We start from the raw sequence: 13,913 nt of genomic DNA, 5'->3' as shown, positions 1-13,913 counted from the left end.
GGACTCATTGCCCACGTGCCATGGCAGGCAGGGGCTCAGCCATCCCCAGCCCAGCAGGGCTCCATCACCTCTAACAGTGGCTTGGGAAGGCAAACACCATCACTCCAAAGGTCCCCCCTTCCTCCTCCTCCCCAGGGAGTAAAGAGAGCCAAAATATCAAAATAAATAAATATTCTGAATAGGAATATATTTTATATTAATATATATTAATAAATATTCTGAAAGGAAGGGGGTAAATAAATATTCTGAGGAGCAGGAAAGGCCTTGGCCCTGGGTAATAAGTGCTCAGAAGTCACAAACATCTCTGTACTAGCAACAGTGTTTTTAACAAAAATCCAAACCACAGCCCCATACCAGCTACTATGAAGAAAATTAACTGGGTCCCAGCCACAATCAACACACACCATAAAGATCTAGTGCTGTATTTTAACTGGTATTTTAACTGGGGGTTAAGATGCTCAACAACCTGGACATGCAGACACCAAAATTCATAGCCTAGGGTGAGCAACACCCCAAAACTGCTGGGACAATCCTTGTGTTTGGAGTTATAGATATCTCAATGAGGAACAGGCAAAAGTGTTCAGAGATTCCAATCTTGAGTCATAATTCCTTAACTCTGAGTGGTTTAATCCATGCATTTTGACACTGTTTCTAAACAGAGCATTTATAGTAGTGGGAATCAAGCCATTTTCATGAGCAGTTCAATGCTGGAATGTACAGAATCAGACACAGGATTTACTTGTTCCACAAATGAGACTCAGTACTCCAGGTGAATTAAAAATAATTTTATCACTGCAGCTACAAAGAAATTTAAGTTAACCAGAAAGTAATTACCTGTGTGGTGCAGCAGAGGTAAAGTGATATCTAGATTTAACATTAATGTTAATTGAATTATACATCTGCTGTGGGAGAAAAATAACTTGCTTAAACTCAAATTATGTTCTCCCAAATGTGATTATACATAACACATTTGCTATTCTCAGACAATCATAAAGCAAATATTATTCCATCAGAAGGCAGAGTTACTAGGAATATTTACTCTAATGAAATACAAGAACAAACAGATAAACAAGATATTGAGGGACAAAGATTAACCCTCTGTACTGAGCTTTACTTGAGTTCAAGACTAACAAGAGGACTTGGGAATTAAGCCAGCACAGCATTTGAGCACATCCTTAGCCCTGAGTTGTGTCAGTCAGGCATTATACAAACTGCAGATTCTCCTGGATATAAGTTATAGGATGGTTTCAGCTTGCTAAACAGTGTAATAATAAATACACCTTTGGTATGTGATCCTCTGGTTTGGAGGATTGCTCAAGTCCATAGACTTGTGTCATGGATCAGCACTGCTGCCTGGCAGGAGCTGCCCAGAGCTCCCTGCCATCCTCTCAGATTCACTGCCATACAAGCAGAAAAACAAAAGCAGGGTGTAGAAGTAAAGACAAAATACAGAAGGATTGGAGAAGACGTGAAGCATTCAGCTGTTGAATAAAACTCCAGTTTTGTCCAGGAGATCTTGCAGCAGTGTCAGCTTTGTACTCTCACTACCAGAGGGGACAGGCAGGTTTGCTGGAGCACAAGGGACCTGCTCAGGGTTGCCCTGCAGACTTGGGACAAACACTGGGGCAGGGCCTGGGAAACTGCAATAAACTGAATCTCTGACAAGCATATTAAAGGGGGAGGTTAAAATCTGAGGAGAAAATCCCAAAAGACCCTACTCACAGAACAGCATTAGTTTGAGGTAGATTAGTTTTTAAACCACATAGCAACTGAGATGAAAAACACACTTTAAAACTTGCCTTGCTTTCCAAATAAATGATGGGCATAATTTCCTGTTCAAATGCACACGGGAAGGGATTTCTTTATTGGGTACACTGCCTGCCACCGTCTGCATTTCACTGCAGGAGCCCTGAGGCACCTCCAGAGCTGGGACAGCTCTGATTTAGCAGCCACCAACAGGCAGCAGGGACAGCTGCACCAGAGCCCCTGCTCAAGCACTAATGCTTGCTAAGCTAATCGAGGTTAACTTCACTCATTATGCAAAAAAGCTTGCCTGGCTTCTGCCAGGGGACATCATGGCAACAGCCCTATATATATATAAAAGACGTATATAATATATAATTTATATATATAAAACATAAATTATAATTTACATATATAAAACATAAAAATATTTAATATTTATATATAATATATATTTTTATATATAGAAATATATTATGATATATATAATATAATTTTATATGATATTATCATATATTATCATCTATGTGATTATAATATTGTAAATATATATTACAACATATTATATATAATATTAATATTTGAACATATAGATATATAATATCACATATAAATTCATATATATTAATATATATATGTATAGTTGGGTTTTTTTAAGCCCAGCACTGAAATCAAGCAACGGAACTGAATTGCGTGGAAGATGGGATGACAAAATGATTTGACCCCTAGAGATGTACAAATAAGTTTGAAAGGATGTTAAAAAATATTGATTTAGAAGGAATGTGTTTAAGGATCCCCTTGTTATAATAACCTCCAACCCAAAGTCTGTTCCTTTGTTTGGCACAGTAATTTACAGGGTGATTTAAGAATTAATGTGCTGAATTATGACCATTTAGAAAAGTCAACATTTTGACATCAACTAACTGTAGAATTGAATTTCTAGTACAATTTAATGTCTCTGACCAAAATAAGACACAAACTGACAATTCTAAAGTCACAGTGATAAGAGGTTATCAGTAATACCCTATACATTTTTCTATTTTGAGTAAGAACAGCAATTTTGTCTGGGTACTCTATAGCATAAAACAATCTGGCATCAACTATTTGTCCAAACAAAGAGCTCTTTAAATCACCTATTTGAGTTTTCACTATTCACACGCACTAAAAGAGAATTCGAAATCATTTCCAGAAAATGAAAATTTACCATAGAGCCTTGATGAAGGCACTGGCAAGACACAACACTGGGAGTCTCTCATTTGGTGTGAAGGAACCTAGAAGAAAAAGGAGATATTCAGTAACAATTCTGTATTGATATTCATTACAAAGGAGTTGAGGTTCCTCATTCTAACAAGAGTGCTAAATTCAGTGAGTACCAGTGTGCAAAACTGTACCACTTTCTTAGAGAAGAAAAAATAACCAAATTCTACAACTGCTGGGAGAGAGTAATACTCGAAAAGAGACCACATATTCAGCTGGTTGAGGTTAGCAGAGTCCTGGCAGTGCAGCTGCACTGATTTACAGCAGCTGAGCATCAGCCTCATGCCCTCCAAAGCAGCACCGTGGATCTTGGCACAGAGCCACAGCATTCCAGCCAGACTGAGGAGATGCTCCCCACCCCTGCCAAGGGTCACCCCAGAGTGTGAGCACAGGAGGGGAACAGAAACCTTGGAAATGCAAGGCACAGCATCAAACCAAAGGCCTCCAGCATCTCCATACAAAGAATCAATTACTGCAGGAACGTTACCTTGAGAGTTGGCTGCAGCTGGCATTAGGGCATAGCAAAGAGAAAAGAGAGATTTTATAAAAGATTTTATCTGTAAAATCACTTATATTGTAGAAACACAAAGGTGATGGCAAGAAGGTATAAATGTGAGTAACAACCCCCACAGGAATAGAAGAATTGCAGCATCATTCCCACAGCTTTGATGGTGAAACTGCTGCTTTTTGTTTTTTCAATCACCACATTTTCCTACTTCAGTTTTTCACATGCCATGTGTTATATTTATTAAGTTATTTGGTAGAGTAAATTAGAATTTCAGAGAGCAGCATGTACATAGACACATGTGTTTTCTGCTCTAACCTTATCACATGACAGTGTTATTAATATCAGCACACCAAGTCAGAATAAAGGTTATAAATATTTAATCTTTTCCCTTATAAAGGCATTAATAAAGTAGCAGTAATAGGTGCAAGAATGCTGCAACACCATACCTCTCTGCTATTTTTATTTTAGATTTCTTGTTGTAAAATCATGTATTGAATATAATATTTTTCAGTTGTAAAGACAGCAAATAATGCTAGATAAATTCTGAAAAGATTTAGAGCAACTAGCAGCACACTTATTTCTAGTAGGATTCCTCTGCACCAAAGGGCAGGAATCTGAACTCAGTTATCTGTGAAGTTCTGGATATGTAGGTAATCTTTATAAAGTTAGAACTCCAGTTTAAGCTTCCCTTTTATAACCCTTCACAGATTTTATTTTGACTCTTAGTTAGATGCTGTTTGACGTGTGAGCAAGGATGTTTAACCAGTGGGCTGAGGTGAGAAATCACTGCCACCAACAAAAGAGCCCTGGACCACAGTGAGACAAAGTTCAGTCCAGTAATTTAAGTGCAAAGATGTACAGCCAACACCTCCAGCAGCATTTTCACTGGTACCTCTTTGTAGCTGGCTCCAAATACAGGTGTGCTTCGAAATACCTCATCCCCAAAGACAAACTGATGAAAAATGCTTTCTCCACTTTCCTTCTAAGTGGTTCACAAGAAAACCTATCTTTTCAAACTTAAAAACACACTAATTTTTACTAATTTTTGCTCCCTTATTATCATTTGGCATTTTCATACCTCAGTGCAATGGGTTTGGTCTTATAGAGGATAATGGGACATTGTGGGGAGCCTGTGGTTACAATACCAGCAGTTGGATGACAGCAATACAGGCATGATGAATATCTCAAAAAGTTTTTTGGGGCTTGTTCTAGACACTAACAAGTGGTGCAAGTTAGATGTTCACTGAATTCAGCATCTGATTTTAAAAAAAGGAATATACTCTTGTTCTGCATGAGACACTCTTCTCAGGAGAAACACACAGGGGAAAAAACCTGCACACTTTGATATGAAGCAGGAGCAGAGAATTCAGCTTTTCTCACTGCTCACTTGGCTTCACACTCCTTTCCCTCCAAAGAGAAAGGGATTCTTCTGTTCTGGAGGATTTAGTAGGTGGTTCTGCACGGCTGCTCTCAGGATGGGGAGGAATGCTTTAAAACTACCAGCTAATGTCCAGAGGCAGCTGGGGAGCCATCCTTCCCTTTGCAGAGTCTTTGCACACAGATCCCATTTGGAGAAGATGTGTGGCACAACCCTCCAGGCAGCCAGTGTGCATAACCCTCCTGTGAGGTGTAATCAGAGCACCAGTGTCCCTCAGCAAATATTACACCCTGCCTGAGTGTTCCAGGCTCCAAAATTCAGCTTTAACTGTGACATCCACTCTCCCCTGAGCTGGCTTGATACAGCACTTGGGTCACACAGAGGCAGACAGAATGACTTTGTGAATAAAAATCTGCTATGCAAACTTTCTGCTTAGGAAATCCCCACTGCCATTTGCCTCCCAACCCAAACATTACTCCATGATTTCCCATTGTGGCTGAACATGCACTCAAAGCTCTTTCCCAGGGGGCAGATTGGTCTGCACAGAATTACTGGGGCAGGGAAGGGAGCTGCCTTCACGTGCTTTTGGTTCCTCTGGCACCATAAAGCAGCAGAAGAGGAGATTCTTATTCTGACCTTGAGAATTTTGTTCCTTGCCCTTATCCTACCTTTATTCCATTTGCCATAAAATGACCATCCTCACCATTTGCTGAATCAAATAATTCCAGTTGGCATTGTGACTATATTGTCCTTCTGCAAAATGAGAGTTAAATGCAATTCTTAAGATGTGAAAAGCAGGAAGGCAGGAGATAGTCAAAGATTTAGACACAACAAATGGTGCATTTTTAGAGGATTAAGTCTATTCTTCAAGTGTGTGTCACATGGGATGGAAGGTCAAGTGCATACAGCCACCTGAGCAGTGGAATAATCCTCCAGAAGTACCTTGCCTGCAGAGACTTATTATTCTGAAACAGAAATTATTAAGGGAAAAAGAGGAAAAAATTCAGAAGCCAAACTTTTTCAGGGATTAGTTCTATAAATATAACATCATTCAAAGCCCATTAGAAGCATAAACTATTTCAGCTATTCTGAACCTATTCTATTTTTGAAATTCAGGTATTATTCATATCACTAGGGTAGCACTGTGGATTTGTTTTAGCTGATTATATTAAATCAATGTTGTTTAAAAATTCAAAAGACTATAAAAGCCTGCATGTGCCTACAGCCTGTTTGAAGAGGTCTGCAGCCATGAGAGTGGAATGAGTGCTGAAGCTGACAGGAAACTGAAGATGCTGTGCCATGGCCTGCCTTTCACATCCTTGAGGGATACTGTGCAAAGTGCACCTGATGCAAGATAAGGAAATGAGGGATCATTTAGTGCATGTGAATCTCCTCCTTGCAAGATCCCTTCTGTATGTCTAAGTTAAAATCCTGCTTGACTGTCCTCCTGTGGCACTGCAGCTGCACACAGGATGGAATGGTCCTTCAGGGCAGCTCCCTGCCAGGAGTTACCCCAGCTGTCCTACAACAATACCCAGACTTGGCAGAGAAACAATTGAGCTTCTAATCAGATTCGCTGTGCAAGTATCAGGTGAATCAAAGAGGATGCATTTCTCAATGCCTGATACAAAAATTCCAACATAATTGCTGCCAGAGCCCCATCATTTTCTATCACATTGCTAAACCCCCACCAAGATCAAAAGCATCTGAAAAATTGTGAAGGATGCAACATCCATCTGATACATTTCTTACAGTTCTTATAAGGCTTTTTTTTCTCTCAGATCACAAATCAAATAAAAGGGGCACTGAAGTTTGAGAACATTCACTTGATTTTCTGATTTCCTAAGAACAACACTTGACAAGCAAAGTGGTTGCATCACCCTCTTTGAAGCAGGGCAATGAAAAACTCTGATTCACATTGACTGGGTTTGTCCAGAACTTACAGGTGGCCCAGGATGGAGAAGAGAGAGCAAACAAAGAATCTGTATATTTGAGCAGTTGTTGTCAACATATCCTCATTGTATTTTTGGAAGAAACTCTTGGCATTACCAGGAGCACAAGTACATCAGAAGACGTGGCAATATCTATATAAAATGACACTTTGCAAAGTATAAACAAGGTGATTCAGCTTGAATGGGTTTACATTAACAAACAACTGGTGCCAGCTGATGATCAAATATAAAATCTTAACACAGAGTCAGTAAAGAAATCAGACTGGAAATTACCATAATTTTATGAACCCTATTTAACACCACATCAAGCCTGCCAAACAGCAATCCAATTTCCAGAAATATTATTTTTCACATCTCTGCATTCAGGAACATCACACAGGCAATGCCTGCCATCTCAAATGGAAGCCACTTCAGTGAGAGACTCTGCCACCACTGCAAACCAAACCACTCCCAGCTCAGGCAGGTGTGACCTTTTAAAAGGGTACCTGCATGTCACCTCACCATTAAGTACTATATCCATAATCTGCCCACCACCCTGCAATCTAAAAAATATTGCCTGAGGCCTTTGTTTCCTTTTCTAGTCTCTAATTGCAGTCAGCTTCTGCAGCAGATTCTGACATTCTCTTGTGTGCTGGCTGAACTCATTCTGTCATGAAAGGTCAGAATGTAAACAGCTTCAGAATGTCAATAGGTGTTTAAAGTATTCCATCTCAGCCCCAATTGCTTATGTGCTCGACCATCAAGTGTTGATTCAGAGGTCATTAACTTTAAGGTAGGCAACTTGAGCTCATAAAGGGAAAATTTGCTCTTTACCTACCTTCTTCAATAAAATTTGAGTCCAGGTCACATTGACCATTAGCAGTTATTCAGAGTAAGATGAAGATTACTGCACTTCCTTAATCCTCCTTAGCAGTTCCATGATGTTTATTTAATGAGAGTGACATTTAATGTATTTACATTTTGGGAGCTTGGCTTGCTTAAGAAAAGAGGACGTGGTGCTACAGATCCATTTAATCAGACTTGCTCTGATTTACCACAGTCCTGCAGAGGAACTCTATTACAAGCCAAAATAAATCATACCTAATGCTATACAACATTTTTTTCATATGTGAATTTTCAAAGGCACTTTACAAAAACACTTTAGGTTCATTATTTCTAGTAAAAAGAAAAGCTTGTCAAGCTGGCCAGTTTGTTAGTGTCAAGCCAGGAATACAATGCAGGTTCCCTGCAGGCACTTAAACAGACTCAGCTGCCCAAGACCAGACTAACACAGGCAAAACAACTGAAGAACTGCAGCATGGTAGAAAAGCAGTGAATTTGTGAGGAAATCACAAGACAAGGAAGTATTTGTGATTCTCAAGTCCATAATCATTTTTTGAATAAAAGACTTCTGCAAATCACTCTTTTCATTATTTGATATACTGAAAATAAAGAGGAAAATTGATGCCAAATTTAGACCAGAACTGAAATGTATTTAATAAAATATACCCTGCATTCCCCAAATTTAAATTCTTTGTTGATCAAAAGTTTTGTTTGCATTTTCCATTAGGATTCCTTTTTTTTTCTTTAAAAAGAGAAGAATGATGAGAAGCAATTCTAGTTCTTTTTTCCATAGTTTTATAGCAGTTTAATATTGTCTTTAACACTTTGAAGTTCAATAATCTTTGATGAAGTTGAGTTTTAGAGCTCATTTTGGATCCACTCTATTCATCAAAATACTTCCAAAAAACTTATTCCATGTACAAGATCACCAATAAACAAAATACATTTCAAAATTCAGTTTGGAAAAAGAAGCCTACCAGAAAAATCCCACTGAGAGTATCATGACAGAGTGGGAGAACTGAATACATATTATTTTAAAGCTTGTGATCTTATTTGCTCTAAAAATAGCAATATCTCTATATTTTTTCTTTTCTTTATTTTCAGTATAAAAGAATAAAAGAACACATTTATTTTCAAGTTCTTAATCAGTTAGTGCATGCTTGTTTTTAAACACTACCTTCAAAAAGGCTGAAGAAGACCCAGATTTGCAGAAACAAACAAGCACCAAAATGTTATGATCAAATGCAGGGCATTTCAAGTCAAAAGTCTTTCTTGTTTGCAAAGTGAGGAGCAATTGGAAATGGAGTTTATAGTAAGGCTGCATTTCAAGCCCACTTTCTGTTTGATAGATAAATGATAGATCTCTCCATGCACACCACAGCAGTTTAATTGAAAACAAAAAGCCAGCTAACCCCTGAAAAACAAATCAGAGATGGAATAATGAAATAATTCCTGCACTCTGCCCCAGTTTGCCAGGCAGTGTCTGTTGCTTTTATCCAGAACATGCAATTTAAACATTTTTTGCTTATTTCTTGTTTTTTTCTTTGCAAGAACAGACAGAACTGACTAGAAGTCTCCTCTATTAATATGCCATATGCATGCTGTGCTCCAGCTGCCATGTTAAAAATACATAAGGCTAAATTAAAAACTGCTGCAAAGCCTTTTGGTGGCAATCAGATAACTCTCTATGTAAAATATGATTTAAGATGATAATATTTTCCACACATTTCATATCAGTAATATAGATAAAGGATAAAAGAAGACTACATTTTGATAATTATCCTTTATGGACATTCTGTGTCAATGCTATAAATAAACTGTATTTCTAAATAGCATTTAAAAGTACAAGTACTGAGTCATAGCTTCAGCTGGTACAAACAGTAGTGAATCCAGCAATTTTCACCAGTTTGAGTGTCATGATCAAATGAACAGCTTTCCTCTTTGGAAGGAAAATAAACCCTTGCAAAGTAGTTATCATTACTACTCAATAAAGGCAGTGAACTGAACTGTGCTGTTCAGCCAAAATCAGGCCAAGTAGAAACAGTGACATAAACCCCAGTTTGTGGGAGATAATGGTGCCAGGATGTAGTGCTGTTTTGGACAAAAGAAGGGACAGCAGAAGGAAAGAGAAGCTGGCAAATTCTCAAATATGTGCATTGTCCTTCCTAATGGCCACAAAGTGCAGAAACCCTGTCTGCAGGTGAGCAGGGTTTGGGGAAGCTGGCTGCCCTCAGGGGAAGATGAACCTCACAGTGAGCTGCTACAACAAGACCCTCCTAAAGGCTCTTGGGTCCCTGTTCCCCTTCAGGGAAATGCATTTCAACTGCCTCAGTCACAGCCCTCGGCAGGGGACAGGGAAAGAATCCTGCCCTGCTTTTGCACTCCTGGGTCCAGATCTCCCAAAGGTCCTGGGGACAGCACCTGTGGCCAAAGAGCCCCAACGCTGCTCCCTGGGGCAGGGACCCTGCCCAGCCCCTCTGCAGCACACACAGCTGGGGCACAAAGAGTTAACCCAGCCTGGGAGGCGCAGCAAGGGGGCACCACAAGGGCTCAGGCCTCAGCCACCAATCAACATCTTAATCTAGAGAAGATGTGGGACGAGATAAAGGAAATAGTCCTGACTCAGGGACACTGTTTTACAGACTGTGAAAGCACACACAGTTACCACAAAGGCAGAAACACACACATACATCCCAAAAGCATGAGGAACTTGTCCTGGTGTTTGGACACAAACCTGTGGTAATTTCCTGGGAATTGGGCAAAGGATTTCCTTGTGTGCTACACCAACAACTGGATGTTAATATACAGTGAATCCTAAGCTTACTCTACTTCTTCACTAGCTGTAACCCAAAGGGGACCTTATCATGCACTGTAGGTGAACCTACTAGTAGTCCTTTTTTCTTTATTTTTTCCTTATTCCTATATAGTATTTAGTCTGTGCTAAGTCTTATGTCTGTTAGTTTTGTGTCTATTAAATAAATAATTCATTCCATAACAGACCCAATCAGCCATTATTAAATAACTTGTGAACAAGAGTGGGTATTTAGGTGCTGGCCTCACTAAATCTGCTGCCTGGGCAGAAGGCAAGGACTTATCTAAACCCCCACATCCATTCCCAACGCTGCCCTGGGATGCTGTTGGGAATGTGCAGCTAGCAGTGTCAGGGACAGTGCCAGGGACACTTGGGATTGTCCTTCCCATTGCAGAACTCCTGGAGCTCCATCCCTCTCCCACAGCCAGCAGCGCCATTTCCCAGGCAGCCCCAAGCCCTTCTGCTGCCAAAGCAGGCAGGAAGATCCTGGGGCTCAGGCTCTGCTCACCCAGCCCCAAACCCAGCCCCAAACCCTGCAGAGCCAGGCTCCCCTGGCTGCACAGGGCTTGGCCTCAGGGATCTGCAGCCACACAGCTCCAAATCCAATAACTCTGCCCTTGGGTCCCCAAAGGCCTGCGCTGGGCTTGGGACAGCACATCTCATACAATAATGCTCTGTGAGGGGTTTAGAAAATCCTTCCTTTGCAGATAAGGAGACTATAACCTAATCCATCATCCCAGGCTTTCTTTGGCTTTGTTTTCACACAAGGGAAAGAAACCTATCAAAACTACTGCTCAGCTGCACAGATCTATTTTTCTAAAGCAAAAAATTATTGTTATGGACCATCAGTATATCTGTACAAAGGTTAATAATTGTCAAGCCAGAAAATAATGGGTATATCTAGATAATAATTTTAATAAAAAGAAGAATATTGGCCTAACTGCATGGTAAAGTCTACCAATTCTTCACTCCAGCTGCAGGAAGTAAATTTCTAAATAAATGGTGATTTCATATTATGAGAAAAATATTGGGAATGAAGCAGCTATCAGAAATAAATTAGAATAAAGAAATTCCTGTTCCATACGTCATGAAACACAACTATTTAATTTTTAAGAGACATATGAAATTAATTTTTATTGTATATTGGGGTAGCTTCATTATCATATTAAAATATTTGGCTCATTTACAAGCTGGAGTTTCAAGTTCAAGAAAATAGTTTGCATCATTCTGAGAACCACACATATATAATAACACAACCAGAAACTAAATCATAGGTGTTATAAACATGAGAATGTAAAGCAGGGCTGGAATATTAATCTCTTCCAAGATGCAAATGCACTGATAATGCAAAATTTCTCTCCATCACTGAAGCTGTTCACAGCACAAAACTCCACCGAGTCAGATTTCACCACAAGAAAAAATGTTGTTGGGCTTTCCCTGATAATTAAAATTTCTGGCATTTCAACAACATCAGAGCTATTTTCTATTGTCATGGAAGGTCTAACCCAGGGTACTGGTGCAATGCACTGAACTGAACTATGCACTGCCAAGAAAAATCTCTAAAATACCTTTATTGCACATAACACAGTGAGAATGAGGTCATTGCTGTGCAATGCTGCCATAGACAGGGTAAGCCCAAACATATCCAGGTTAAAACAAGGGATTTTTGTGCTTCTGCCTGTCCCCCCTTCTCAGACCACAGACAATACAGACTCACATGAGCTTCCTCAGGATCTGCTTTTCCTTTTAGTACTGAGCACTACGATCAGAAATGAAATTTTAAACCCTTTTTCTGAAATGTTTTGATGCCAGACATGGTGACAAAGTCCTCAGGTCTGGAGTTTGGCCCTCAGTGCCAGTGCAGATTGAGCAGCAGTGCATGGAGGGGTGCATGGCAAACCCGAGCAATGCAGCAAATGCACTGTGGAACTGCACAGCAAATGCAGATGTGAACAACAGAACAACAAACAGACTCAGTGGTCATTTACCAAAGCCTTCAAAACTCCTCAAAAATCACTGGCTCAGCACTGAAAGCTATAGGTTACCTCTCTATTGTTATGTCATTAAACATGGTGGGTTAATGGATCTGGAATGAAACGGAAGATCAGCATTTTATAATAAGTATAAAACACTTAAATTTGCCTTGAAAGCAACACAGAGGAGTATGTGTCACAGAAATTCAGTACTTCACAGTAACTTTAACCCAAGCAATTGACCTGGACAAACACAACTCCAACATTCAGACTTGAGAAAATTCAGATTGGCTTTGATTCTTTGAGTAAACTAACCCTGTTAAGTATTTGAAGGAACTATTATGTGTCTCTTATGCAGAAAAACTTGCTTCTAAATTATATTAAAAATATGTATGCAATTTCCTTGACAGGATTGACTTTGGCAGCTTTTTTTTAGGGGAAAGACCAATTGAGGGAAGTCTCCTGAGTGAAGGAGCACAGCTGCTTTGTGCAAAAGGAGTTCAGGTGGAATGGGAACATGGCATCCATCTTCCAGGCAAACCTCTCCCTTTTACATCAGTGACTGACGTGACAGTTTCTAGGTCCTGAGGGAGCCTATAATCTCTTCCTTGTAGTCTGGTGGTTGTTTTTATTTTAGTTTTGGGTGGTTTATTTCTCCTTGGTTTGAGGTTTCTTTAGGTAATTTCAATTTACTAGAAAATCAAATCAACCATACAATAAAATGCTTCTCTTTTTCTTTTCACTGGGTGCACACCTGTTTCTCTCTGCAATATGTCCCAGAATCATCCTCTTATTGCATTTCTAAGGAAGTTTTGCTGTTTTAGCCCCCTACATAATATAACCCAGAGTAGAACATAACCATCTCCCTTGTACATCTCAGACAGCTCCCAGGGGAGAGCTCTCAGATGTTCTAGCCCAGGAAAATCTGCCCAGCTCCTCTGGCAGATGCTGCACTGTGTGCAGGCAGTCAGCTCATTGCTCACCTGGGAATGAAGATCAAACCTCTTCTTTCAGACCTATCAAGATTTCATTATTTTTCACTGCACAGAAGAAAAAAATAAATAAATAAAAGGAATTCTAGGAAGAGTGTTCCCTTTTCCTCCTCAGCCAGGAATGCACATTTGGCAGGATGACAAGAAGGAGCTGGCAGCTGCTGTGCTCTTGGTGGTGAGTCAAGGCATCTGCATCACCACAAAAGGGAGCTCCTAAAACCTCCAACTGCCTTTCCTGATGGGGAGTAAGGAGGAATTACCTCAAAGCAAATTATCAGCAGAAAGAAAAAACTTCAGGATGAATCAATAAAATGAACTTTAACAAATTGCTTTTACTGACTCAGCAGTTCTATTTCCTGAACTCTCCTGAATTCACTGAAGTTGCAATATGTGGTGGGCACCTTTCACTCCAGCTCCCTTTTACATCCAAGAACTCTTCTTTCAAAGACAAGCATCAGACTTTATCCTTACTCCTA

At 39.8% G+C, this 13,913-nt stretch overlaps 1 long non-coding RNA gene across 1 annotated transcript in view; it reads right to left on the bottom strand.

The window, feature by feature from the left end:
- LOC143695230 (uncharacterized) overlaps positions 1–13,913 on the bottom strand; it is a 234,744-nt gene that overhangs the window by 67,552 nt on the left and 153,279 nt on the right. Inside the window, exon 4 of the long non-coding RNA XR_013184310.1 lies at positions 2,948–3,014. This is a non-coding gene — a long non-coding RNA (uncharacterized LOC143695230). The remainder of the gene's footprint in view (positions 1–2,947; positions 3,015–13,913) is intronic.

The sequence above is a fragment of the Agelaius phoeniceus genome, chromosome 14 (genome assembly GCF_051311805.1).
Source record: "Agelaius phoeniceus isolate bAgePho1 chromosome 14, bAgePho1.hap1, whole genome shotgun sequence".
NCBI lineage: Eukaryota > Metazoa > Chordata > Aves > Passeriformes > Icteridae > Agelaius > Agelaius phoeniceus.
The sequence above is the reverse complement of the archived record's forward strand: the minus strand, read 5'-3'. Positions and strand labels throughout refer to the sequence as shown.